Source organism: Mobula hypostoma, chromosome 5 (assembly GCF_963921235.1).
Source record: "Mobula hypostoma chromosome 5, sMobHyp1.1, whole genome shotgun sequence".
Taxonomy (NCBI): domain Eukaryota; kingdom Metazoa; phylum Chordata; class Chondrichthyes; order Myliobatiformes; family Myliobatidae; genus Mobula; species Mobula hypostoma.
Window position 1 is genome coordinate 12,553,262 of NC_086101.1, and position 25,452 is coordinate 12,578,713.

The following is a 25,452-nucleotide window of genomic DNA, read 5'->3' on the forward strand; positions in this document are numbered from 1 at the left end:
TTGTGTTATAGAAGATGAACTAGCAGAGTGCTACGTGAGTGACTAAAATTTTAAAACTACAGAATGAAATAGTCATGAATTCAGAGTTATTGAATGGTTTGTCATAAATAATTTTATCAAGTGTATTTTGTTTGGAAAAAAGGGATGGGAAAAGGTAAGTAGCCGCCGAGACCCTTCAGCAGGGCCCCCAGCATTTCAGTAACCATACAAGGGAGTGGTTCTAGAAGCAGCGAGACATACGAAGTGAACCGTCGGTTGTTAATACACGCACTCAGTACTGGAAGACTGCACAGGACTTGCAGAAAATTCTAACGAGGGATTCTCTGTTTTTAGATTAGAAATCAGGGGAGAGCGCGAACGCAGTCCCCCACTACCACAAATTTTGCAGTCGAGTATCCCGCATTTGGGGACATCGCAGGCGTCAGCACACCCGAAGTGCAATGGGATAGCCTCGTCCTGGGAGAACCGCCTTAATGATCACGGTCTCTCCCCTGCCAGGTAAGTATGCTGCTTTTTCTTCTCTGCCATCCGCATGCATGCTTAACCCACACCCCTCAATAATCAGGCGAACAAATCTGTTAAAGATCTATTTCCTACTATTCCACGTGCTCCTCCTAGACTACCGTTACCAGAAATGCCGCAAATCTAGATTATTTGATTAGCTGCTGTAGTTTACTGGTGAGAAATCCCAGACCTGAATCTGCATGTTTTCTAAAAAAGGAAATGTGCACCACGATTGGTTTTCAGCGACTGGTCGTTGCCGAACCCGACCGCACGGTGTCAGTGTTTTCCTTGAGGAAATGCAGGGAGCTTCCTGAGGCCCACAGGGTGAATGAAAAGGCGGCCCCATCCCCAGCCCCGCAGACCGGGATTGCGCTGGAAAGGGTGCAGGGCAGATTAGCCAGGATGTCGCAGGGGGGGTCAGCTTTTCACTTATGAGGGGAGACTGAACACAGGACAGCACCCGAACGGATCTTTCGGCTCAAAATGCCTGTGCACAGACATCCCACCCTGCAAAAAACGCTCACCCCTCACCCCCCCACCAGTGGCGGCGCCAGAGATTTTTGCTTGCTGGTGCTACGGAGGGGCTGAATTAGTCATTGATGGTGCTGAGGGATGCACTGTATGGTAATACGTATTCGCAAGGCCAGACGCGTGGCGTTAAAAAGTCAGTTTCAAGCATTATGTGCCTACTATAAATGCCTCTGTATATTCACAAGCAACAGCAACTTATAGATCTAATATAGAACTGAACTGTTACAGTGTCAACGGCATCGGAGGCAACCTGGGCTACATGGAGCAGAAACAAAAAAAACAAACAGAGCATCCGAGCAACAGCGGACAACGTGAATCACGCACCAATCCCGCAATCAGCATCAAATGTGTGCTTTTCAACTGAAAGACACAAAATGAACCCACTGCTATTCGCATTACATAGACAGCAATGCCAAAAGATACATTGTTATGCAAGTCAAATAGGGCAAACAACAGATGCAAGGCTTTACCAGGAGTTGGACAAATCGTACTCTGACCATGCAATACCTCAATTAATTTGGCTATTGAATTTAAAACAAAAATCAACAGAATCACCCTTGGAAGTGTAAGCAAAACCAGTAGGCTTAATAGCAGTAAATGTAGTATTTTAGGGTTTGCAGGAAACATAAGGACTATGGGGTAGAAAATAACAATAATAATCAGAATTAACCTTGGCCCAAATTTTTAAAAAATCAACTGCACTCACCATTAATGTTTTCAGAGAAGCACAATCTGTCTGTTGTTGTGATTGGTGGCGAAGGCATCAATGATTTTCTGGATGTCAAGTGCTTTGGTCCTCTGGCTGTTTATGGTCAACAGAGCCAAGTTGCTGTTCCGAGCATCAACGCTGCTATTCCTTAAGTAGTTTTTGACACGTCTGAGGCAAGAGAAACTCCGTTCGCATGAGGCAGGCAGATGTAATAGGAAGAGTCAGTAATATGCAGATCAGTTTGCATAATTCTACAAATGCATCGCGGTAGGGTCTCGTTAGAGCTAGAAATTCCACTGTGTCATTCACTGTCTGTCCTTGCTTTTGTTTTGTTTCCAGCAGACGCTGAACCTGATGTAGCTCTGCAGTCAGGTTCACTCAGTCACTGCATAGTATTCGGCAATTGGCCAATGACAATTCCTGTTGAGGAAGAACTTGTGTTTGGGACTGAATGGTGAGACTCCAGTCAGAACACCCCCAGTCTCAATTAAGAACTGTAATTTCATTTCAGTCAGAAGTCTGTCTATAACAGGATAGAAACAGTGGTTGCCAAGGTCATCAGAGGATGTGTCAGGTGTGCGTTCAGTTTGGGCCTCAACAACAAAATCATGTAGGCGGCGGGGTGGCTGGGCCTGTCTCCTTTCATGTGGTCTGCTCTGCATACCGGCCTTGTCGCACAGGTCCCTAGCTCTTGCCTGAATTTCACCCCATGATTCCTCTCCCCGTTTTGCTGAGAGTGCATCGATGACAGACTGAACCAAGTCCACAGCGGATGAAAGTTCCAAACTGGGAGATCGTAGCTGGGCTGACATGAACTTGGTGACTGAGAATAAATCCTCAAACAGAGTGAGAAGTAAAGCAAACTGCTCGTCAATCAGTCCATTTACAGCTCTGACCTCCGTTTTCCTCCGTGCATTTGCTTGACGCATAATATCCTGTAGTGTAGATAGAATGGCAGGGAGTGATTTCCTTATAGCCCACAAAGCTGTATACTGCCACGCCCAGCGTGTATCTGATAATTTCTTCAATTCCACGGGCTGTGCAGATGATTCCAGTTCTCCTGGTTTCTTCATGAAAAGATCATGGGCAACAGAGTTGAAAATAAGTTGTAAAGCAGCTGCACAGTTTCAAAAAACTCACCCGCTTGTGGTACATTGCTCACAACATCCACTAAAACAAGGTTAAGTCTGTGAGCATGGCAGTGTATATATAATGCCTGCGGGACCTCTTTCCTGAACCTCTCTTGTACCTCGTTATTGCACCCGGACATCACTGTCATAACACTGACCTATGTAGGTGTTCTTATCAATAACACACTGGGCGTGTGTCTGTTCAATGCTTTTAAGAAGCGACTCTGCACCCAACCTTTCTGCTGGAGTGAAGTGCAAGAATTCTTCAAACACTGTTTCGTTATTCAGATACCGCACTACCACTGATATTTGCTCCTTTTTGCTCAAGTCTTTACTTTCATCCACCATGATGGGAAAATATCCAGCCTCCTTGATTTCTGCACTTACTTGACGTCTGACCGTATCCGCCATAATACCCATAATTTCATTTTGGATATCGTGATGGGTGGATCTTGCATTTTCAGGATTGTCCTCTATTTTTTTTAGCTACAGTCTTATCAAACTTCCCAATTACACTGAGAAACTGAACAAAGTTTCCCCTATTGCCAGATCCATCATTCTCCCGGTGTCCTCGCTGGGCAATGCCTTGGCACGCAGTATAGCGTAGAGACACAACCACTGCTCTCATTTTCTCACAATTTTCTTGGACAATCTTTGCATGTCCTTTGTCTAGCATATTTCCCAATCTTGAACCGTCTTGTTTCTCAATCTGAATTCAGCCCATGCCTCCATAGCAAACTTATGAGCTGCACTTACATGGTGGGTTTTGAAAGCTGTTGTAGCTTTCCGCCAGTTGCGGTAACCGGTGACAGTGAAGGTAGACTCAGAATGGAACCCATGTCCTCCACACAGGAAATGCCTGCATGCGAAGCAGAATGTAGCATCTTCTGTGATTGAATATTCCAGCCAGGAGTACAGGTCAAACCAGCCACAAATAAAACTCCTTTGCTGATTGCCAAACTGCTGCGTGCAGTGAAGGGTACTTTTTCAATGCTAGCCCACAGGGTCCTTCCTCAGGCTGCTGGCTAACATCGCTAACTGTATTCCCACTCGCACTAAGAGCAGCTACATCCACGTCCTCTTCCGAATCCCGCTCCAGTTCTTGTTCCTCTACTTCGCCCTCATACTCCTTCGATGAACTGCTGTCGTCCTCATCCCCACTTACTTCTTTCTGCATGTCACTTTCAATTAAGACAGGCTCAGGCTGAGACACCACTGATTCCTCTGGATGAGGTCATTTTCTGACCAAAAATTGATACATTTTTCCACACCAGCCAAAATAATGCACGTGCCAGGCCCACGCTCGCTTGTAAAAGCACAATGTGTGTGTGTGTGGGGCATCCGTTAGTCTCGTGAGACCATGGATCTGCGCCTGGATGTATACAATCAATCTCTCTCGTGAGTGAGAGTGAGTGACGTCACCTTAAGTGATCTTAGATCAGCTTAACTGATCTGAGGACAGCAACGGCAATACATTGACAACGAACGAATAAGCAGAAGTGTAGAGTGGATCTGACAGAGTTTATAACTTTATCGCTGTGTGGTTGCTATGGTAATTGGGGGCGCTGTTTCACTAGATCAGCTGGAGAAAGAAGCTGTATTCAAAAGTATACAGAGAAAGCAAAGCAGCTGCAGTTAATTTCTTGGTGGTGCTATTGCAATTTCTGCTGGGGTTGTAGCCCCAGCTAGCACCACTTTAGCGCCGACCCTGCACCCCCCGCAACCCCATATCTCCCCCCCACGGTGTATGTAATACTTTGTTTAGTGATTTTGTCTAATCTGTAAACCAAGTTGGGTACATGCAGAAATGTGACATTAATTTATGTACTTATATTATCATGATTATTCCATTACAGTTTTAAGCAAGTCTATAGAGAGCTTGGCCTCATCACGTAGGACATCAAGAGAGTAGCTCCTTAGCAGCCAGCCAGTTAGTTTAAATAATGTCAGCTATGCTAATGAACGAATGACACCTGTTAAACTCACCTCAACTTGTCTTTTACATTTTAACCCACCATGGGCAATAGAAAAGTCACTCCTGCAAACAGTGCAGCGAGCAACACTGTCATTATTTTTGAGGTCGACTGTAAAGCCCCCCCACAGAGAAAACTGATAGGTCTACTTAGCAGGAGTCCCCAACCATTTTTTAAACGGAGATCAGTTTAATATTGACAATATTTTTGACGACGGGGGGGGGGCGTGGTGAGTGTGGGTTGGGGTAGGTGCGTGTTAATCACGACCGAAATATAAGTGATAGGTCAACTATAGGTCACTTATAAGTGGCTAATACACTCAACTTTGTTTCTAAAAGGGTGTATGTAACGAATTTAATATTAAACACACAGCGCATATTTTCGTCGCATGAATATAGTGATAAGTCAATAAGTCAATAGCATCATAACATTTTAAGTAACGGTTCGATACTAAATACACAGCGCATATTTTCCTCGTATGGACATATAAAATCATTGCAACTTTTCAGCCCACCATCACTTGCAAGCTCGAGGAGTTGATCTTCTTCCCACGCTGACATGGATGACGCGTGCGTAATGACCTCGCATGCATTCAAGTTCAACAGAGGGAATGAGGGAAGGTACAGCTGACTCATATCGCCAAATCATATCGTTTTCTCGGTGGTTGGGGACCACTCTTAGCACGAGGAGACCAATCAGGATGCTCGCTCTCCCTCTGCCTGTCATGGTCCCTTCTGGCAAACCCCTACCTTGCCATTTGCCTCAAGAATTGGGCCTCAAGAATTGGGCCTCAAGAATTGGGCCTCAATCACCTCATTTAGATTCCAATCATTCCCAGGTTCCACTAACTACACGCACCTGCTTCCCATCAGAAACGGCAGGATAAAAACCCTGTGACCACAGCAAGAAGCCACCAGTTCGTTGGTCGACCCTTGTGAGAGTAAACCTTGTTTCTTATTCCTGAGAACTGTTAGCTCTAAGCTTTGCATCGTCTCCTGGATATCGGCTCCCCGTTCGCAGTGGTGCTACGCCTAACGACTCTGCCTCAGCATCTGTGTCCTGTACTTGCATTCGTCCCCAGCCACGTCCTTGCAACACTCCCTCTCCCTCTCAAAAAAACCGATTTCCGGGATATTGTATATAATTTCTGGGCGTCAGGGAGCCACAATCAATATGCGGGAGACTCCCGGAACTTCCGGGAGAGTTCGGATGTCTGTGCACAAAACGTTATGCCAAATTAAATTAAATCCCTTCTCCACACGATCCCTATCTCTTCATACCCGGTAATGTTCTTATTTAAAACGCTCTTAAACTGCACCAGATCTGCTTCCCCCACCACGACAAGCAGCTCGTTCCGGGGAAAACCACCAGCCTCTGTGTGAAAGAAAATCTCCTTTAAACTAACTCCCTCATCATAAAAATGCAAATATTTGATATTTCTATTCGGAGGAAATCTCTTAACGTCTTCTATAAGTGTTTCTCATCAATTTTCAAGCTGTTGGGTTTTGCCTCCATCTCCCGACAACTGAGAGAAATCCAGTGACGGGTCAGTTTAGATCTGTTTTCTTTGGGAGGGTAATGGTGATCATAAATGGGAGAGAGAGGCCCAGGTAGCATGGACAAGGTCATTGTTTACCCAGTGGACAGTCGAGTTCAAACCAGAGTTTACAAACGAGGGTTAGTGGGGCCTGAGAGTGAACTTCATCCCCCAGAGGGTGGTTGGAATCTGGAAACTTGTTGTCTGAGAGGGTGGTGCATTTGAAAGTTCAAAGTAAGATTTATTATCAGAGTACATACAAGTCACCACATAGACACCCCGAGATACTCAGCAAATGTATAAAATAGTAACTGTAAGCAGGATCAATGAAAGATCAAGTGGAGCATACAAGACAGCAAACTGTGCAAATGCAAATCTATATATCTATTTACCTTTTGCAATAAATAATGAGAGCATGAAATAACAAGATAAAGAGTCCTTAAAGTGAGACACCTTTGTATGATATTTTCAGGACTAGGAGTTTGAAGGGATTTGTTTTGTGGCAGCAGAACATTGCAATACATCATAAGTTTTAAAACTTTGTATAGAATACGATAAGAAATACATATAAAATAAATGAAATAATTATTGCAGAATGGCGGCAAAATATTGTGAGTTAGTGGGCTTGAGGTCAGAATTCTGATGGCAGGGAGGAAGAAGTTGTTCCTGAAAAGTTGGGTGTGTGTTTTCTGGCTCCTGTGGCTCCTGTACCTCCTCCTTGAAAGTCAGGCAGTATCTATGTTGGGAAAATGAACAGTGGACCAACAGCAGACTGTAAGCAGAAACTCATCCAATCCACTGGCAACAAGTATCCTGCTCATGGACTTTATCTCTTGGCCTGAGGACCAAGTTTTAAACTATTTTACCACAGTGAGATATTCCTGCATCAACGCCGTGTTGATTGGCGCCTGTGGTATTTAAAACTGTCTCCCTTAAATAGTGAACTTCCTCTGCCCTCTACAATAGAACATGGAGGATTGAATACGGGGTGGAAAAAATACTCCAAGGGACAAAAGATGCTGTGATCAGCACCAACAGACTTTAAGTGTCGGCTGAAGTCATCATCTGCAGAGGGAAATGGACAGTCGACGTTTCGGATGAGACAGACCCTTGATCTCGAGGTTTCAACTCTGTCCCGAAGGAGTTTTTAAATTGAGATTATGATTCCTGGATGTAGATATTAAGGGAGGAAATATCGCCTTGGGTCTGAAAGTTGGAAAAAATATCCGCTGAATGTTTCTTTCGGGTTCTTCTCCCCTGCGAGTGGGAGTGGTTGGGTGGCGCGGAATATACCCCTCAACTACGGTTGTGTTATAGAAGATGAACTAGCAGAGTGCCACGTGAGTGACTAAAATTTTAAAACTACAGAATGCAATAGTCATGAATTCAGAGTTATTGAATGGTTTGTCATGAATAATTTTATCAAGTGTATTTTGTTTGGAAAAACGGATGGGAAAAGGTAAGTAGCCGCCGAGACCCTTCAGCAGGGCCCCCAGCATTTCAGTAACCTTACAAGGCAGCGAGACATACGAAGTGAACCGTCGGTCGTCAATACACGCACTCAGTACTGGAAGACTGCACAGGACTTGCAGAAAAAGAAAAGAGAAACTCCGTTCGCATGAGGCAGGCAGATGTAATAGGAAGAGTCAGTAATATGCAGATCAGTTTGCATAATTCTATAAATGCATCGCGGTAGGGTCTCGTTAGAGCTAGAAATTCCACTGTGTCATTCACTGTCTGTCCTTGCTTTTGTTTTGTTTCCAGCAGACGCTGAACCTGATGTAGCTCTGCAGTCAGGTTCACTTCAGTCACTGCATAGTATTCGGCAATTGGCCAATGACAATTCTTGTTGAGGAAGAACTTGTGTTTGGGACTGAATGGTGAGACTCCAGTCAGAACACCCCCAGTCTCAATTAAGAACAGTCTTTTCATTTCAGTCAGAAGTCTGTCTATAACAGGATAGAAACAGTGGTTGCCAAGGTCATCAGAGGATGTGTCAGGTGTGCGTTCAGTTTGGGCCGCAAAAACAAAATCATGTAGGCGGCGGGGTGGCTGGGCCTGTCTCCTTTCACGTGGTCTGCTCTGCATACCGGCCTTGTCACACAGGTCCCTCGCTCTTGCCTGAATTTCACCCCATGATTCCTCTCCCTGTTTTGCTGAGAGTGCATCGATGACACACTGAGCCAAGTCCACAGCGGATGAAAGCTCCAAACTGGGAGATCGTAGCTGGGCTGACATGAACTTGGTGACTCAGAATAAATCCTCAAACAGAGTGAGAAGTAAAGCAAACTGCTCGCCAATCAGTCCATTTACAGCTCTGACCTCCGTTTTCCTCCGTGCATTTGCTTGACGCATAATATCCTGTAGTGCAGATAGAATGGCAGGGAGTGATTTCCTTATAGCCCACAAAGCTGTATACTGCCACGCCCAGCGTGTATCTGACAATTTCTTCAACTCCACGGGCTGTGCAGATGATTCCAGTTCTCCTGGTTTCTTCATGAAAAGATCATGGGCAACAGAGTTGAAAATAAGTTGTAAAGCAGCTGCACAGTTTCGAAAAACTCACCCGCTTGTGGTACATTGCTCACAACATCCACTAAAACAAGGTTAAGTCTGTGAGCATGGCAGTGTATATATAATGCCTGCGGGACCTCTTTCCTGAACCTCTCTTGTACCTCGTTATTGCACCCGGACATCACTGTCATAACACTGACCTATGTAGGCGTTCTTATCAATAACACACTGGGCGAGTGTCTGTTCAATGCTTTTAAGAAGCGACTCTGCACCCAACCTTTCTGCTGGAGTGAAGTGCAAGAATTCTTCAAGCACTGTTTTGTTATTCAGATACTGCACCACCACTGATATTTGCTCCTTTTTGCTCAAGTCTTTACTTTCATCCACCATGATGGCAAAATATCCAGCCTCCTTGATTTCTGCACTTATTTGACGTCTGACCGTATCCGCCATAATACCCATAATTTCATTTTGGATATCGTGATGGGTGGATTTTGCATTTCCAGGATTGTCCTCTATTTTTTTTTAGCTACAGTCTTACCAAACTTACCAATTACATTGAGAAACTCAACAAAGTTTCCCCTATTGCCAGATCCATCATTTCCCGGTGTCCTCGCTGGGCAATGCCTTGGCACGCAGTATAGTGTAGAGACACAACCACTGCTCTCATATACTCACAATTTTCTTGGACAATCTTTGCATGTCCTTTGTCTAGCATATTTCCCAATCTTGAACCGTCTTGTTTCTCAATCTGAATTCAGCCCATGCCTCCATAGCAAACTTATGAGCTGCACTTACATGGTGGGTTTTGAAAGCTGTTGTAGCTTTCCGCCAGTTGCGGTAACCGGTGACAGTGAAGGTAGACTCAGAATGGAACCCATGTCCTCCACACAGGAAATGCCTGCATGCGAAGCAGAATGTAGCATCTTTTGTGATTGAATATTCCAGCTAGGAGTACAGGTCAAACCAGCCACAAATAAAACTCCTTCGCTGATTGTCAAACTGCTGCGTGCAGTGAAGGGTACTTTTTCAGTGCTAGCCCACAGGGTCCTTCCTCAGGCTGCTGGCTAACATCGCTAACTGTATTCCCACTCGCACTAAGAGCAGCTACATCCACGTCCTCTTTCGAATCCCGCTCCAGTTCTTGTTCCTCTACTTCGCCCTCATACTCCTTCGATGAACTGCTGTCGTCCTCATCCCCACTTACTTCTTTCTGCATGTCACTTTCAATTAAGACAGGCTCAGGCTGAGACACCACTGATTCCTCTGGATGAGGTCATTTTCTGACCAAAAATTGATACATTTTTACACACCAGCCAAAATAATGCACGTGCCAGGCCCACGCTCGCTTGTAAAAGCAGAATGTGTGTGTGTGTGTGTGTGTGGGGCATCCGTTAGTCTCGTGAGAACATGGATCTGCGCCTGGATGTATACAATCAATCTCTCTCGTGCGTGAGAGTGAGTGACGTCACCTTAAGTGATCTTAGATCAGCTTAACTGATCTGAGGACAGCAACGGCAAGACATTGACAACGAACGAATAAGCAGAAGTGTAGAGTGGATCTGACAGAGTTTATAACTTTATTGCTGTGTGGTTGCTATGGTAATTGGGGGCGCTGTTTCACTAGATCAGCTGGAGAAACAAGCTGTATTCAAAAGTATACAGAGAAAGCAAAGCAGCTGCAGTTAATTTCTTGGTGGTGCTATTGCAATTTCTGCTGGGGCTATAGCCCCAGCTAGCACCACTTTAGCGCCGCCCCTGCACCCCCCACAACCCCATATCTCCCCCCCACGGTGTATGTAATACTTTGTTTAGTGATTTTGTCTAATCTGTAAACCAAGTTGGGTACATGCAGAAATGTGACATTAATTTATGTACTTATATTATCATGATTACTCCATTACAGTTTTAAGCAAGTCTATAGAGAGCTTGCCTCATCACGTAGGACATCAAGAGAGTAGCTCCTTCGCAGCCAGCCAGTTAGTTTAAATAATGTCAGCTATGCTAATGAACGAATGACACCTGTTAAACTCACCTCAACTTGTCTTTTACATTTTAACCCCCCATGGGCAATAGAAAAGTCACTCTTGCAAACAGTGCAGCGAGCAACACTGTCATTATTTTTGAGGTCGACTGTAAAGCCCCCCCACAGAGAAAACTGATAGGTCTACTTAGCAGGGGTCCCCAACCTTTTTTTAAACTGAGACCAGTTTAATATTGACAATATTTTTGACGACGGGGGGGGCGTGGTGAGTGTGGGGTGGGGTAGGTGCGTGTTAATCACGACCGAAATATAAGTGATAGGTCAACTATAGGTCACTTATAAGTGGCTAATACACTCAACTTTGTTTCTAAAAGGGTGTTTGTAACGAATTTAATATTAAACACACAGCGCATATTTTCGTCGCATGAATATAGTGATAAGTCAATAAGTCAATAGCATCATAACATTTTAAGTAACGGTTCGATACTAAATACACAGCGCATATTTTCCTCGTATGGACATATAAAATCATTGCAACTTTTCAGCCCACCATCACTTGCAAGCTCGAGGAGTTGATCTTCTTCCCACGCTGACATGGATGACGCGTGCGTAATGACCTCGCATGCATTCAAGTTCAACAGAGGGAATGAGGGAAGGTACAGCTGACTCATATCGCCAAATCATATCGTTTTCTCGGTGGTTGGGGACCACTCTTAGCACGAGGAGACCAATCAGGATGCTCGCTCTCCCTCTGCCTGTCATGGTCCCTTCTGGCAAACCCCTACCTTGCCATTTGCCTCAAGAATTGGGCCTCAATCACCTCATTTAGATTCCAATCATTCCCAGGTTCCACTAACTACACGCACCTGCTTCCCATCAGAAACGGCAGGATAAAAACCCTGTGACCACAGCAAGAAGCCACCAGTTCGTTGGTCGACCCTTGTGAGAGTAAACCTTGTTTCTTATTCCTGAGAACTGTTAGCTCTAAGCTTTGCATCGTCTCCTGGATATTGGCTCCCCGTTCGCAGTGGTGCTACGCCTAACGACTCTGCCTCAGCATCTGTGTCCTGTACTTGTGTTCGTCCCCAGCCACGTCCTTGCAACACTCCCTCTCCCTCTCAAAAAAACCGATTTCCGGGATATTGTATATAATTTCTGGGCGTCAGGGAGCCGCAATCAATATGCGGGAGACTCCCGGAACTTCCGGGAGAGTTCGGATGTCTGTGCACAAAACGTTATGCCAAATTAAATTAAATCCCTTCTCCACACGATCCCTATCTCTTCATACCCGGTCATGTTCTTATTTAAAACGCTCTTAAACTGCACCAGATCTGCTTCCCCCACCACGACAAGCAGCTCGTTCCGGGGAAAACCACCAGCCTCTGTGTGAAAGAAAATCTCCTTTAAACTAACTCCCTCATCATAAAAATGCAAATATTTGATATTTCTATTCGGAGGAAATCTCTTAACGTCTTCTATAAGTGTTTCTCATCAATTTTCAAGCTGTTGGGTTTTGCCTCCATCTCCCGACAACTGAGAGAAATCCAGTGACGGGTCAGTTTAGATCTGTTTTCTTTGGGAGGGTAATGGTGATCATAAATGGGAGAGAGAGGCCCAGGTAGCATGGACAAGGTCATTGTTTACCCAGTGGACAGTCGAGTTCAAACCAGAGTTTACAAACGAGGGTTAGTGGGGCCTGAGAGTGAACTTCATCCCCCAGAGGGTGGTTGGAATCTGGAAACTTGTTGTCTGAGAGGGTGGTGCATTTGAAAGTTCAAAGTAAGATTTATTATCAGAGTACATACAAGTCACCACATAGACACCCCGAGATACTCAGCAAATGTATAAAATAGTAACTGTAAGCAGGATCAATGAAAGATCAAGTGGAGCATACAAGACAGCAAACTGTGCAAATGCAAATCTATATATCTATTTACCTTTTGCAATAAATAATGAGAGCATGAAATAACAAGATAAAGAGTCCTTAAAGTGAGACACCTTTGTATGATATTTTCAGGACTAGGAGTTTGAAGGGATTTGTTTTGTGGCAGCAGAACATTGCAATACATCATAAGTTTTAAAACTTTGTATAGAATACGATAAGAAATACATATAAAATAAATGAAATAATTATTGCAGAATGGCGGCAAAATATTGTGAGTTAGTGGGCTTGAGGTCAGAATTCTGATGGCAGGGAGGAAGAAGTTGTTCCTGAAAAGTTGGGTGTGTGTTTTCTGGCTCCTGTGGCTCCTGTACCTCCTCCTTGAAAGTCAGGCAGTATCTATGTTGGGAAAATGAACAGTGGACCAACAGCAGACTGTAAGCAGAAACTCATCCAATCCACTGGCAACAAGTATCCTGCTCATGGACTTTATCTCTTGGCCTGAGGACCAAGTTAAACTATTTTACCACAGTGAGATATTCCTGCATCAACGCCGTGTTGATTGGCGCCTGTGGTATTTAAAACTGTCTCCCTTAAATAGTGAACTTCCTCTGCCCTCTACAATAGAACATGGAGGATTGAATACGGGGTGGAAAAAATACTCCAAGGGACAAAAGATGCTGTGATCAGCACCAACAGACTTTAAGTGTCAGCTGAAGTCATCATCTGCAGAGGGAAATGGACAGTCGACGTTTCGGATGAGACAGACCCTTGATCTCGAGGTTTCAACTCTGTCCCGAAGGAGTTTTTAAATTGAGATTATGATTCCTGGATGTAGATATTAAGGGAGGAAATATCGCCTTGGGTCTGAAAGTTGGAAAAAATATCCGCTGAATGTTTCTTTCGGGTTCTTCTCCCCTGCGAGTGGGAGTGGTTGGGTGGCGCGGAATATACCCCTCAACTACGGTTGTGTTATAGAAGATGAACTAGCAGAGTGCCACGTGAGTGACTAAAATTTTAAAACTACAGAATGAAATAGTCATGAATTCAGAGTTATTGAATGGTTTGTCATAAATAATTTTATCAAGTGTATTTTGTTTGGAAAAAAGGGATGGGAAAAGGTAAGTAGCCGCCGAGACCCTTCAGCAGGGCCCCCAGCATTTCAGTAACCATACAAGGGAGTGGTTCTAGAAGCAGCGAGACATACGAAGTGAACCGTCGGTCGTCAATACACGCACTCAGTACTGGAAGACTGCACAGGACTTGCAGAAAATTCTAACGGGGGATTCTCTGTTTTTAGATTAGAAATCAGGGGAGAGCGCGAACGCAGTCCCCCACTACCACAAATTTTGCAGTCGAGTATCCCGCATTTGGGGACATCGCAGGCGTCAGCACACCCGAAGTGCAATGGGATAGCCTCGTCCTGGGAGAACCGCCTTAATGATCACGGTCTCTCCCCTGCCAGGTAAGTATGCTTCTTCTTCTCTGCCATCCGCATGCATGCTTAACCCACACCCCTCAATAATCAGGCGAACAAATCTGTTAAAGATCTATTTCCTACTATTCCACGTGCTCCTCCTGGAATACCGTTACCACAAATGCCGGAAATCTAGATTATTTGATTAGCTGCTGTAGTTTACTGGTGAGAAATCCCAGACCTGAATCTGCATGTTTTCTAAAAAAGGAAATGTGCACCACGATTGGTTTTCAGCGACTGGTTTTTGCCGAACCCGACCGCACGGTGTCAGTGTTTTCCTTGAGGAAATGCAGGGAGCTGCCTGAGGCCCACAGGGTGAATGAAAAGGCGGCCCCATCCCCGGCCCCGCAGACCGGGATTGCGCTGGAAAGGGTGCAGGGAAGATTAGCCAGGATGTCGCGGGGGGGGGTCAGTTTTTCACTTATGAGGGGAGACTGAACACAGGACAGCACCCGAACGGATCTTTCGGCTCAAAATGCCTGTGCACAGACATCCCACCCTGCAAAAAACGCTCACCCCCCACCCCGCCACCAGTGGCGGCGCCAGAGATTTTTGCTTGCTGGTGCTACGGAGGGGCTGAATTAGTCAGTGATGGTGCTGAGGGATGCACTGTATGGTAATACGTATTCGCAAGGCCAGACGCGTGGCGTTAAAAAGTCAGTTTCAAGCATTATGTGCCTACTATAAATGCCTCTGTATATTCACAAGCAACAGCAACTTATAGATCTAATATAGAAGTGAACTGTTACAGTGTCAACGGCATCGGAGACAACTTGGGCTACATGGAGCAGAAACAAAAAAAACAAACAGAGCATCCGAGCAACAGCGGACAACGTGAATCACGCACCAATCCCGCAATCAGCGTCAAATGCGTGCTTTTCAACTGAAAGACACAAAATGAACCCACTGCTATTCGCATTACATAGACAGCAATGCCAAAAGATACATTGTTATGCAAGTCAAATAGGGCAAACAACAGATGCAAGGCTTTACCAGGAGTTGGACAAATCGTACTCTGACCATGCAATACCTCAAATTAATTTGGCTATTGAATTTAAAACAAAAATCAACAGAATCACCCTTGGAAGTGTAAGCAAAACCAGTAGGCTTAATAGCAGTAAATGTAGTATTTTAGGGTTTGCAGGAAACATACGGACTATGGGGTAGAAAATAACAGTAATAATCAGAATTAACCTTGGCCCAAATTTTTAAAAAATCAACTGCACTCACCATTATTGTTTTCAGAGAAGCACAATCTGTCTGTTGTTGTGATTGGTGGCGAAAGCATCAATGATTTTCTGGATGTCAAGTGCTTTGGTCCTCTGGCTGTTTATGGTCAACAGAGCCAAGTTGCTGTTCCGAGCATCAACGCTGCTATTCCTTAAGTAGTTTTTGACACGTCTGAGGCAAGAGAAACTCCGTTCGCATGAGGCAGGCAGATGTAATAGGAAGAGTCAGTAATATGCAGATCAGTTTGCATAATTCTATAAATGCATCGCGGTAGGGTCTCGTTAGAGCTAGAAATTCCACTGTGTCATTCACTGTCTGTCCTTGCTTTTGTTTTGTTTCCAGCAGACGCTGAACCTGATGTAGCTCTGCAGTACCTCTCTTGTACCTCGTTATTGCACCCGGACATCACTGTCATAACAGTGACCTATGTAGGCGTTCTTATCAATAACACACTGGGCGAGTGTCTGTTCAATGCTTTTAAGAAGCGACTCTGCACCCAACCTTTCTGCTGGAGTGAAGTGCAAGAATTCTTCAAGCACTGTTTTGTTATTCAGATACAGCACCACCACTGATATTTGCTCCTTTTTGCTCAAGTCTTTACTTTCATCCACCATGATGGATGGCAAAATATCCAGCCTCCTTGATTTCTGCACTTATTTGACGTCTGACCGTATCCGCCATAATACCCATAGTTTCATTTTGGATATCGTGATGGGTGGATTTTGCATTTCCAGGATTGTCCTCTATTTTTTTTAGCTACAGTCTGTTTTTAGTAGTTTTAGTAGCTACAGTAGTTTTTAGCTACAATAATTATTGCAGAATGGCGGCAAAATATTGTGAGTTAGTGGGCTTGAGGTCAGAATTCTGATGGCAGGGAGGAAGAAGTTGTTCCTGAAAAGTTGGGTGTGTGTTTTCTGGCTCCTGTGGCTCCTGTACCTCCTCCTTGAAAGTCAGGCAGTATCTATGTTGGGAAAATGAACAGTGGACCAACAGCAGACTGTAAGCAGAAACTCATCCAATCCACTGGCAACAAGTATCCTGCTCATGGACTTTATCTCTTGGCCTGAGGACCAAGTTTTAAACTATTTTACCACAGTGAGATATTCCTGCATCAACGCCGTGTTGATTGGCGCCTGTGGTATTTAAAACTGTCTCCCTTAAATAGTGAACTTCCTCTGCCCTCTACAATAGAACATGGAGGATTGAATACGGGGTGGAAAAAATACTCCAAGGGACAAAAGATGCTGTGATCAGCACCAACAGACTTTAAGTGTCGGCTGAAGTCATCATCTGCAGAGGGAAATGGACAGTCGACGTTTCGGATGAGACAGACCCTTGATCTCGAGGTTTCAACTCTGTCCCGAAGGAGTTTTTAAATTGAGATTATGATTCCTGGATGTAGATATTAAGGGAGGAAATATCGCCTTGGGTCTGAAAGTTGGAAAAAATATCCGCTGAATGTTTCTTTCGGGTTCTTCTCCCCTGCGAGTGGGAGTGGTTGGGTGGCGCGGAATATACCCCTCAACTACGGTTGTGTTATAGAAGATGAACTAGCAGAGTGCCACGTGAGTGACTAAAATTTTAAAACTACAGAATGCAATAGTCATGAATTCAGAGTTATTGAATGGTTTGTCATGAATAATTTTATCAAGTGTATTTTGTTTGGAAAAACGGATGGGAAAAGGTAAGTAGCCGCCGAGACCCTTCAGCAGGGCCCCCAGCATTTCAGTAACCTTACAAGGCAGCGAGACATACGAAGTGAACCGTCGGTCGTCAATACACGCACTCAGTACTGGAAGACTGCACAGGACTTGCAGAAAAAGAAAAGAGAAACTCCGTTCGCATGAGGCAGGCAGATGTAATAGGAAGAGTCAGTAATATGCAGATCAGTTTGCATAATTCTATAAATGCATCGCGGTAGGGTCTCGTTAGAGCTAGAAATTCCACTGTGTCATTCACTGTCTGTCCTTGCTTTTGTTTTGTTTCCAGCAGACGCTGAACCTGATGTAGCTCTGCAGTCAGGTTCACTTCAGTCACTGCATAGTATTCGGCAATTGGCCAATGACAATTCTTGTTGAGGAAGAACTTGTGTTTGGGACTGAATGGTGAGACTCCAGTCAGAACACCCCCAGTCTCAATTAAGAACAGTCTTTTCATTTCAGTCAGAAGTCTGTCTATAACAGGATAGAAACAGTGGTTGCCAAGGTCATCAGAGGATGTGTCAGGTGTGCGTTCAGTTTGGGCCGCAAAAACAAAATCATGTAGGCGGCGGGGTGGCTGGGCCTGTCTCCTTTCACGTGGTCTGCTCTGCATACCGGCCTTGTCACACAGGTCCCTCGCTCTTGCCTGAATTTCACCCCATGATTCCTCTCCCTGTTTTGCTGAGAGTGCATCGATGACACACTGAGCCAAGTCCACAGCGGATGAAAGCTCCAAACTGGGAGATCGTAGCTGGGCTGACATGAACTTGGTGACTCAGAATAAATCCTCAAACAGAGTGAGAAGTAAAGCAAACTGCTCGCCAATCAGTCCATTTACAGCTCTGACCTCCGTTTTCCTCCGTGCATTTGCTTGACGCATAATATCCTGTAGTGCAGATAGAATGGCAGGGAGTGATTTCCTTATAGCCCACAAAGCTGTATACTGCCACGCCCAGCGTGTATCTGACAATTTCTTCAACTCCACGGGCTGTGCAGATGATTCCAGTTCTCCTGGTTTCTTCATGAAAAGATCATGGGCAACAGAGTTGAAAATAAGTTGTAAAGCAGCTGCACAGTTTCGAAAAACTCACCCGCTTGTGGTACATTGCTCACAACATCCACTAAAACAAGGTTAAGTCTGTGAGCATGGCAGTGTATATATAATGCCTGCGGGACCTCTTTCCTGAACCTCTCTTGTACCTCGTTATTGCACCCGGACATCACTGTCATAACACTGACCTATGTAGGCGTTCTTATCAATAACACACTGGGCGAGTGTCTGTTCAATGCTTTTAAGAAGCGACTCTGCACCCAACCTTTCTGCTGGAGTGAAGTGCAAGAATTCTTCAAGCACTGTTTTGTTATTCAGATACTGCACCACCACTGATATTTGCTCCTTTTTGCTCAAGTCTTTACTTTCATCCACCATGATGGCAAAATATCCAGCCTCCTTGATTTCTGCACTTATTTGACGTCTGACCGTATCCGCCATAATACCCATAATTTCATTTTGGATATCGTGATGGGTGGATTTTGCATTTCCAGGATTGTCCTCTATTTTTTTTTAGCTACAGTCTTACCAAACTTACCAATTACATTGAGAAACTCAACAAAGTTTCCCCTATTGCCAGATCCATCATTTCCCGGTGTCCTCGCTGGGCAATGCCTTGGCACGCAGTATAGCGTAGAGACACAACCACTGCTCTCATATACTCACAATTTTCTTGGACAATCTTTGCATGTCCTTTGTCTAGCATATTTCCCAATCTTGAACCGTCTTGTTTCTCAATCTGAATTCAGCCCATGCCTCCATAGCAAACTTATGAGCTGCACTTACATGGTGGGTTTTGAAAGCTGTTGTAGCTTTCCGCCAGTTGCGGTAACCGGTGACAGTGAAGGTAGACTCAGAATGGAACCCATGTCCTCCACACAGGAAATGCCTGCATGCGAAGCAGAATGTAGCATCTTTTGTGATTGAATATTCCAGCTAGGAGTACAGGTCAAACCAGCCACAAATAAAACTCCTTCGCTGATTGTCAAACTGCTGCGTGCAGTGAAGGGTACTTTTTCAGTGCTAGCCCACAGGGTCCTTCCTCAGGCTGCTGGCTAACATCGCTAACTGTATTCCCACTCGCACTAAGAGCAGCTACATCCACGTCCTCTTTCGAATCCCGCTCCAGTTCTTGTTCCTCTACTTCGCCCTCATACTCCTTCGATGAACTGCTGTCGTCCTCATCCCCACTTACTTCTTTCTGCATGTCACTTTCAATTAAGACAGGCTCAGGCTGAGACACCACTGATTCCTCTGGATGAGGTCATTTTCTGACCAAAAATTGATACATTTTTACACACCAGCCAAAATAATGCACGTGCCAGGCCCACGCTCGCTTGTAAAAGCAGAATGTGTGTGTGTGTGTGTGTGTGGGGCATCCGTTAGTCTCGTGAGAACATGGATCTGCGCCTGGATGTATACAATCAATCTCTCTCGTGAGTGAGAGTGAGTGACGTCACCTTAAGTGATCTTAGATCAGCTTAACTGATCTGAGGACAGCAACGGCAAGACATTGACAACGAACGAATAAGCAGAAGTGTAGAGTGGATCTGACAGAGTTTATAACTTTATTGCTGTGTGGTTGCTATGGTAATTGGGGGCGCTGTTTCACTAGATCAGCTGGAGAAACAAGCTGTATTCAAAAGTATACAGAGAAAGCAAAGCAGCTGCAGTTAATTTCTTGGTGGTGCTATTGCAATTTCTGCTGGGGCTATAGCCCCAGCTAGCACCACTTTAGCGCCGCCCCTGCACCCCCCACAACCCCATATCTCCCCCCCACGGTGTATGTAATACTTTGTTTAGTGATTTTGTCTAATCTGTAAACCAAGTTGGGTACATGCAGAAATGTGACATTAATTTATGTACTTATATTATCATGATTACTCCATTACAGTTTTAAGCAAGTCTATAGAGAGCTTGCCTCATCACGTAGGACATCAAGAGAGTAGCTCCTTCGCAGCCAGCCAGTTAGTTTAAATAATGTCAGCTATGCTAATGAACGAATGACACCTGTTAAACTCACCTCAACTTGTCTTTTACATTTTAACCCCCCATGGGCAATAGAAAAGTCACTCTTGCAAACAGTGCAGCGAGCAACACTGTCATTATTTTTGAGGTCGACTGTAAAGCCCCCCCACAGAGAAAACTGATAGGTCTACTTAGCAGGGGTCCCCAACCTTTTTTTAAACTGAGACCAGTTTAATATTGACAATATTTTTGACGACGGGGGGGGCGTGGTGAGTGTGGGGTGGGGTAGGTGCGTGTTAATCACGACCGAAATATAAGTGATAGGTCAACTATAGGTCACTTATAAGTGGCTAATACACTCAACTTTGTTTCTAAAAGGGTGTTTGTAACGAATTTAATATTAAACACACAGCGCATATTTTCGTCGCATGAATATAGTGATAAGTCAATAAGTCAATAGCATCATAACATTTTAAGTAACGGTTCGATACTAAATACACAGCGCATATTTTCCTCGTATGGACATATAAAATCATTGCAACTTTTCAGCCCACCATCACTTGCAAGCTCGAGGAGTTGATCTTCTTCCCACGCTGACATGGATGACGCGTGCGTAATGACCTCGCATGCATTCAAGTTCAACAGAGGGAATGAGGGAAGGTACAGCTGACTCATATCGCCAAATCATATCGTTTTCTCGGTGGTTGGGGACCACTCTTAGCACGAGGAGACCAATCAGGATGCTCGCTCTCCCTCTGCCTGTCATGGTCCCTTCTGGCAAACCCCTACCTTGCCATTTGCCTCAAGAATTGGGCCTCAATCACCTCATTTAGATTCCAATCATTCCCAGGTTCCACTAACTACACGCACCTGCTTCCCATCAGAAACGGCAGGATAAAAACCCTGTGACCACAGCAAGAAGCCACCAGTTCGTTGGTCGACCCTTGTGAGAGTAAACCTTGTTTCTTATTCCTGAGAACTGTTAGCTCTAAGCTTTGCATCGTCTCCTGGATATTGGCTCCCCGTTCGCAGTGGTGCTACGCCTAACGACTCTGCCTCAGCATCTGTGTCCTGTACTTGTGTTCGTCCCCAGCCACGTCCTTGCAACACTCCCTCTCCCTCTCAAAAAAACCGATTTCCGGGATATTGTATATAATTTCTGGGCGTCAGGGAGCCGCAATCAATATGCGGGAGACTCCCGGAACTTCCGGGAGAGTTCGGATGTCTGTGCACAAAACGTTATGCCAAATTAAATTAAATCCCTTCTCCACACGATCCCTATCTCTTCATACCCGGTCATGTTCTTATTTAAAACGCTCTTAAACTGCACCAGATCTGCTTCCCCCACCACGACAAGCAGCTCGTTCCGGGGAAAACCACCAGCCTCTGTGTGAAAGAAAATCTCCTTTAAACTAACTCCCTCATCATAAAAATGCAAATATTTGATATTTCTATTCGGAGGAAATCTCTTAACGTCTTCTATAAGTGTTTCTCATCAATTTTCAAGCTGTTGGGTTTTGCCTCCATCTCCCGACAACTGAGAGAAATCCAGTGACGGGTCAGTTTAGATCTGTTTTCTTTGGGAGGGTAATGGTGATCATAAATGGGAGAGAGAGGCCCAGGTAGCATGGACAAGGTCATTGTTTACCCAGTGGACAGTCGAGTTCAAACCAGAGTTTACAAACGAGGGTTAGTGGGGCCTGAGAGTGAACTTCATCCCCCAGAGGGTGGTTGGAATCTGGAAACTTGTTGTCTGAGAGGGTGGTGCATTTGAAAGTTCAAAGTAAGATTTATTATCAGAGTACATACAAGTCACCACATAGACACCCCGAGATACTCAGCAAATGTATAAAATAGTAACTGTAAGCAGGATCAATGAAAGATCAAGTGGAGCATACAAGACAGCAAACTGTGCAAATGCAAATCTATATATCTATTTACCTTTTGCAATAAATAATGAGAGCATGAAATAACAAGATAAAGAGTCCTTAAAGTGAGACACCTTTGTATGATATTTTCAGGACTAGGAGTTTGAAGGGATTTGTTTTGTGGCAGCAGAACATTGCAATACATCATAAGTTTTAAAACTTTGTATAGAATACGATAAGAAATACATATAAAATAAATGAAATAATTATTGCAGAATGGCGGCAAAATATTGTGAGTTAGTGGGCTTGAGGTCAGAATTCTGATGGCAGGGAGGAAGAAGTTGTTCCTGAAAAGTTGGGTGTGTGTTTTCTGGCTCCTGTGGCTCCTGTACCTCCTCCTTGAAAGTCAGGCAGTATCTATGTTGGGAAAATGAACAGTGGACCAACAGCAGACTGTAAGCAGAAACTCATCCAATCCACTGGCAACAAGTATCCTGCTCATGGACTTTATCTCTTGGCCTGAGGACCAAGTTAAACTATTTTACCACAGTGAGATATTCCTGCATCAACGCCGTGTTGATTGGCGCCTGTGGTATTTAAAACTGTCTCCCTTAAATAGTGAACTTCCTCTGCCCTCTACAATAGAACATGGAGGATTGAATACGGGGTGGAAAAAATACTCCAAGGGACAAAAGATGCTGTGATCAGCACCAACAGACTTTAAGTGTCAGCTGAAGTCATCATCTGCAGAGGGAAATGGACAGTCGACGTTTCGGATGAGACAGACCCTTGATCTCGAGGTTTCAACTCTGTCCCGAAGGAGTTTTTAAATTGAGATTATGATTCCTGGATGTAGATATTAAGGGAGGAAATATCGCCTTGGGTCTGAAAGTTGGAAAAAATATCCGCTGAATGTTTCTTTCGGGTTCTTCTCCCCTGCGAGTGGGAGTGGTTGGGTGGCGCGGAATATACCCCTCAACTACGGTTGTGTTATAGAAGATGAACTAGCAGAGTGCCACGTGAGTGACTAAAATTTTAAAACTACAGAATGAAATAGTCATGAATTCAGAGTTATTGAATGGTTTGTCATAAATAATTTTATCAAGTGTATTTTGTTTGGAAAAAAGGGATGGGAAAAGGTAAGTAGCCGCCGAGACCCTTCAGCAGGGCCCCCAGCATTTCAGTAACCATACAAGGGAGTGGTTCTAGAAGCAGCGAGACATACGAAGTGAACCGTCGGTCGTCAATACACGCACTCAGTACTGGAAGACTGCACAGGACTTGCAGAAAATTCTAACGGGGGATTCTCTGTTTTTAGATTAGAAATCAGGGGAGAGCGCGAACGCAGTCCCCCACTACCACAAATTTTGCAGTCGAGTATCCCGCATTTGGGGACATCGCAGGCGTCAGCACACCCGAAGTGCAATGGGATAGCCTCGTCCTGGGAGAACCGCCTTAATGATCACGGTCTCTCCCCTGCCAGGTAAGTATGCTTCTTCTTCTCTGCCATCCGCATGCATGCTTAACCCACACCCCTCAATAATCAGGCGAACAAATCTGTTAAAGATCTATTTCCTACTATTCCACGTGCTCCTCCTGGAATACCGTTACCACAAATGCCGGAAATCTAGATTATTTGATTAGCTGCTGTAGTTTACTGGTGAGAAATCCCAGACCTGAATCTGCATGTTTTCTAAAAAAGGAAATGTGCACCACGATTGGTTTTCAGCGACTGGTTTTTGCCGAACCCGACCGCACGGTGTCAGTGTTTTCCTTGAGGAAATGCAGGGAGCTGCCTGAGGCCCACAGGGTGAATGAAAAGGCGGCCCCATCCCCGGCCCCGCAGACCGGGATTGCGCTGGAAAGGGTGCAGGGAAGATTAGCCAGGATGTCGCGGGGGGGGGTCAGTTTTTCACTTATGAGGGGAGACTGAACACAGGACAGCACCCGAACGGATCTTTCGGCTCAAAATGCCTGTGCACAGACATCCCACCCTGCAAAAAACGCTCACCCCCCACCCCGCCACCAGTGGCGGCGCCAGAGATTTTTGCTTGCTGGTGCTACGGAGGGGCTGAATTAGTCAGTGATGGTGCTGAGGGATGCACTGTATGGTAATACGTATTCGCAAGGCCAGACGCGTGGCGTTAAAAAGTCAGTTTCAAGCATTATGTGCCTACTATAAATGCCTCTGTATATTCACAAGCAACAGCAACTTATAGATCTAATATAGAAGTGAACTGTTACAGTGTCAACGGCATCGGAGACAACTTGGGCTACATGGAGCAGAAACAAAAAAAACAAACAGAGCATCCGAGCAACAGCGGACAACGTGAATCACGCACCAATCCCGCAATCAGCGTCAAATGCGTGCTTTTCAACTGAAAGACACAAAATGAACCCACTGCTATTCGCATTACATAGACAGCAATGCCAAAAGATACATTGTTATGCAAGTCAAATAGGGCAAACAACAGATGCAAGGCTTTACCAGGAGTTGGACAAATCGTACTCTGACCATGCAATACCTCAAATTAATTTGGCTATTGAATTTAAAACAAAAATCAACAGAATCACCCTTGGAAGTGTAAGCAAAACCAGTAGGCTTAATAGCAGTAAATGTAGTATTTTAGGGTTTGCAGGAAACATACGGACTATGGGGTAGAAAATAACAGTAATAATCAGAATTAACCTTGGCCCAAATTTTTAAAAAATCAACTGCACTCACCATTATTGTTTTCAGAGAAGCACAATCTGTCTGTTGTTGTGATTGGTGGCGAAAGCATCAATGATTTTCTGGATGTCAAGTGCTTTGGTCCTCTGGCTGTTTATGGTCAACAGAGCCAAGTTGCTGTTCCGAGCATCAACGCTGCTATTCCTTAAGTAGTTTTTGACACGTCTGAGGCAAGAGAAACTCCGTTCGCATGAGGCAGGCAGATGTAATAGGAAGAGTCAGTAATATGCAGATCAGTTTGCATAATTCTATAAATGCATCGCGGTAGGGTCTCGTTAGAGCTAGAAATTCCACTGTGTCATTCACTGTCTGTCCTTGCTTTTGTTTTGTTTCCAGCAGACGCTGAACCTGATGTAGCTCTGCAGTACCTCTCTTGTACCTCGTTATTGCACCCGGACATCACTGTCATAACAGTGACCTATGTAGGCGTTCTTATCAATAACACACTGGGCGAGTGTCTGTTCAATGCTTTTAAGAAGCGACTCTGCACCCAACCTTTCTGCTGGAGTGAAGTGCAAGAATTCTTCAAGCACTGTTTTGTTATTCAGATACAGCACCACCACTGATATTTGCTCCTTTTTGCTCAAGTCTTTACTTTCATCCACCATGATGGATGGCAAAATATCCAGCCTCCTTGATTTCTGCACTTATTTGACGTCTGAC

At 44.7% G+C, this 25,452-nt stretch overlaps 3 non-coding genes across 3 annotated transcripts; all 3 read right to left on the minus strand.

Moving 5' to 3' along the window:
- Positions 1-342: 342 nt before the first annotated feature.
- On the minus strand, positions 343-506 carry LOC134347368 (U1 spliceosomal RNA). Its single transcript, XR_010018124.1, has one exon. It is a non-coding gene; the product is annotated as a U1 spliceosomal RNA (small nuclear RNA).
- Positions 507-14,073: 13,567 nt separating this feature from the next.
- LOC134347369 (U1 spliceosomal RNA) lies at positions 14,074-14,237 on the minus strand. The gene has a single exon (XR_010018125.1). It is a non-coding gene; the product is annotated as a U1 spliceosomal RNA (small nuclear RNA).
- A 9,148-nt stretch (positions 14,238-23,385) lies between these two features.
- On the minus strand, positions 23,386-23,549 carry LOC134347370 (U1 spliceosomal RNA). Its single transcript, XR_010018126.1, has one exon. It is a non-coding gene; the product is annotated as a U1 spliceosomal RNA (small nuclear RNA).
- Between the last annotated feature and the right edge of the window lie 1,903 nt (positions 23,550-25,452).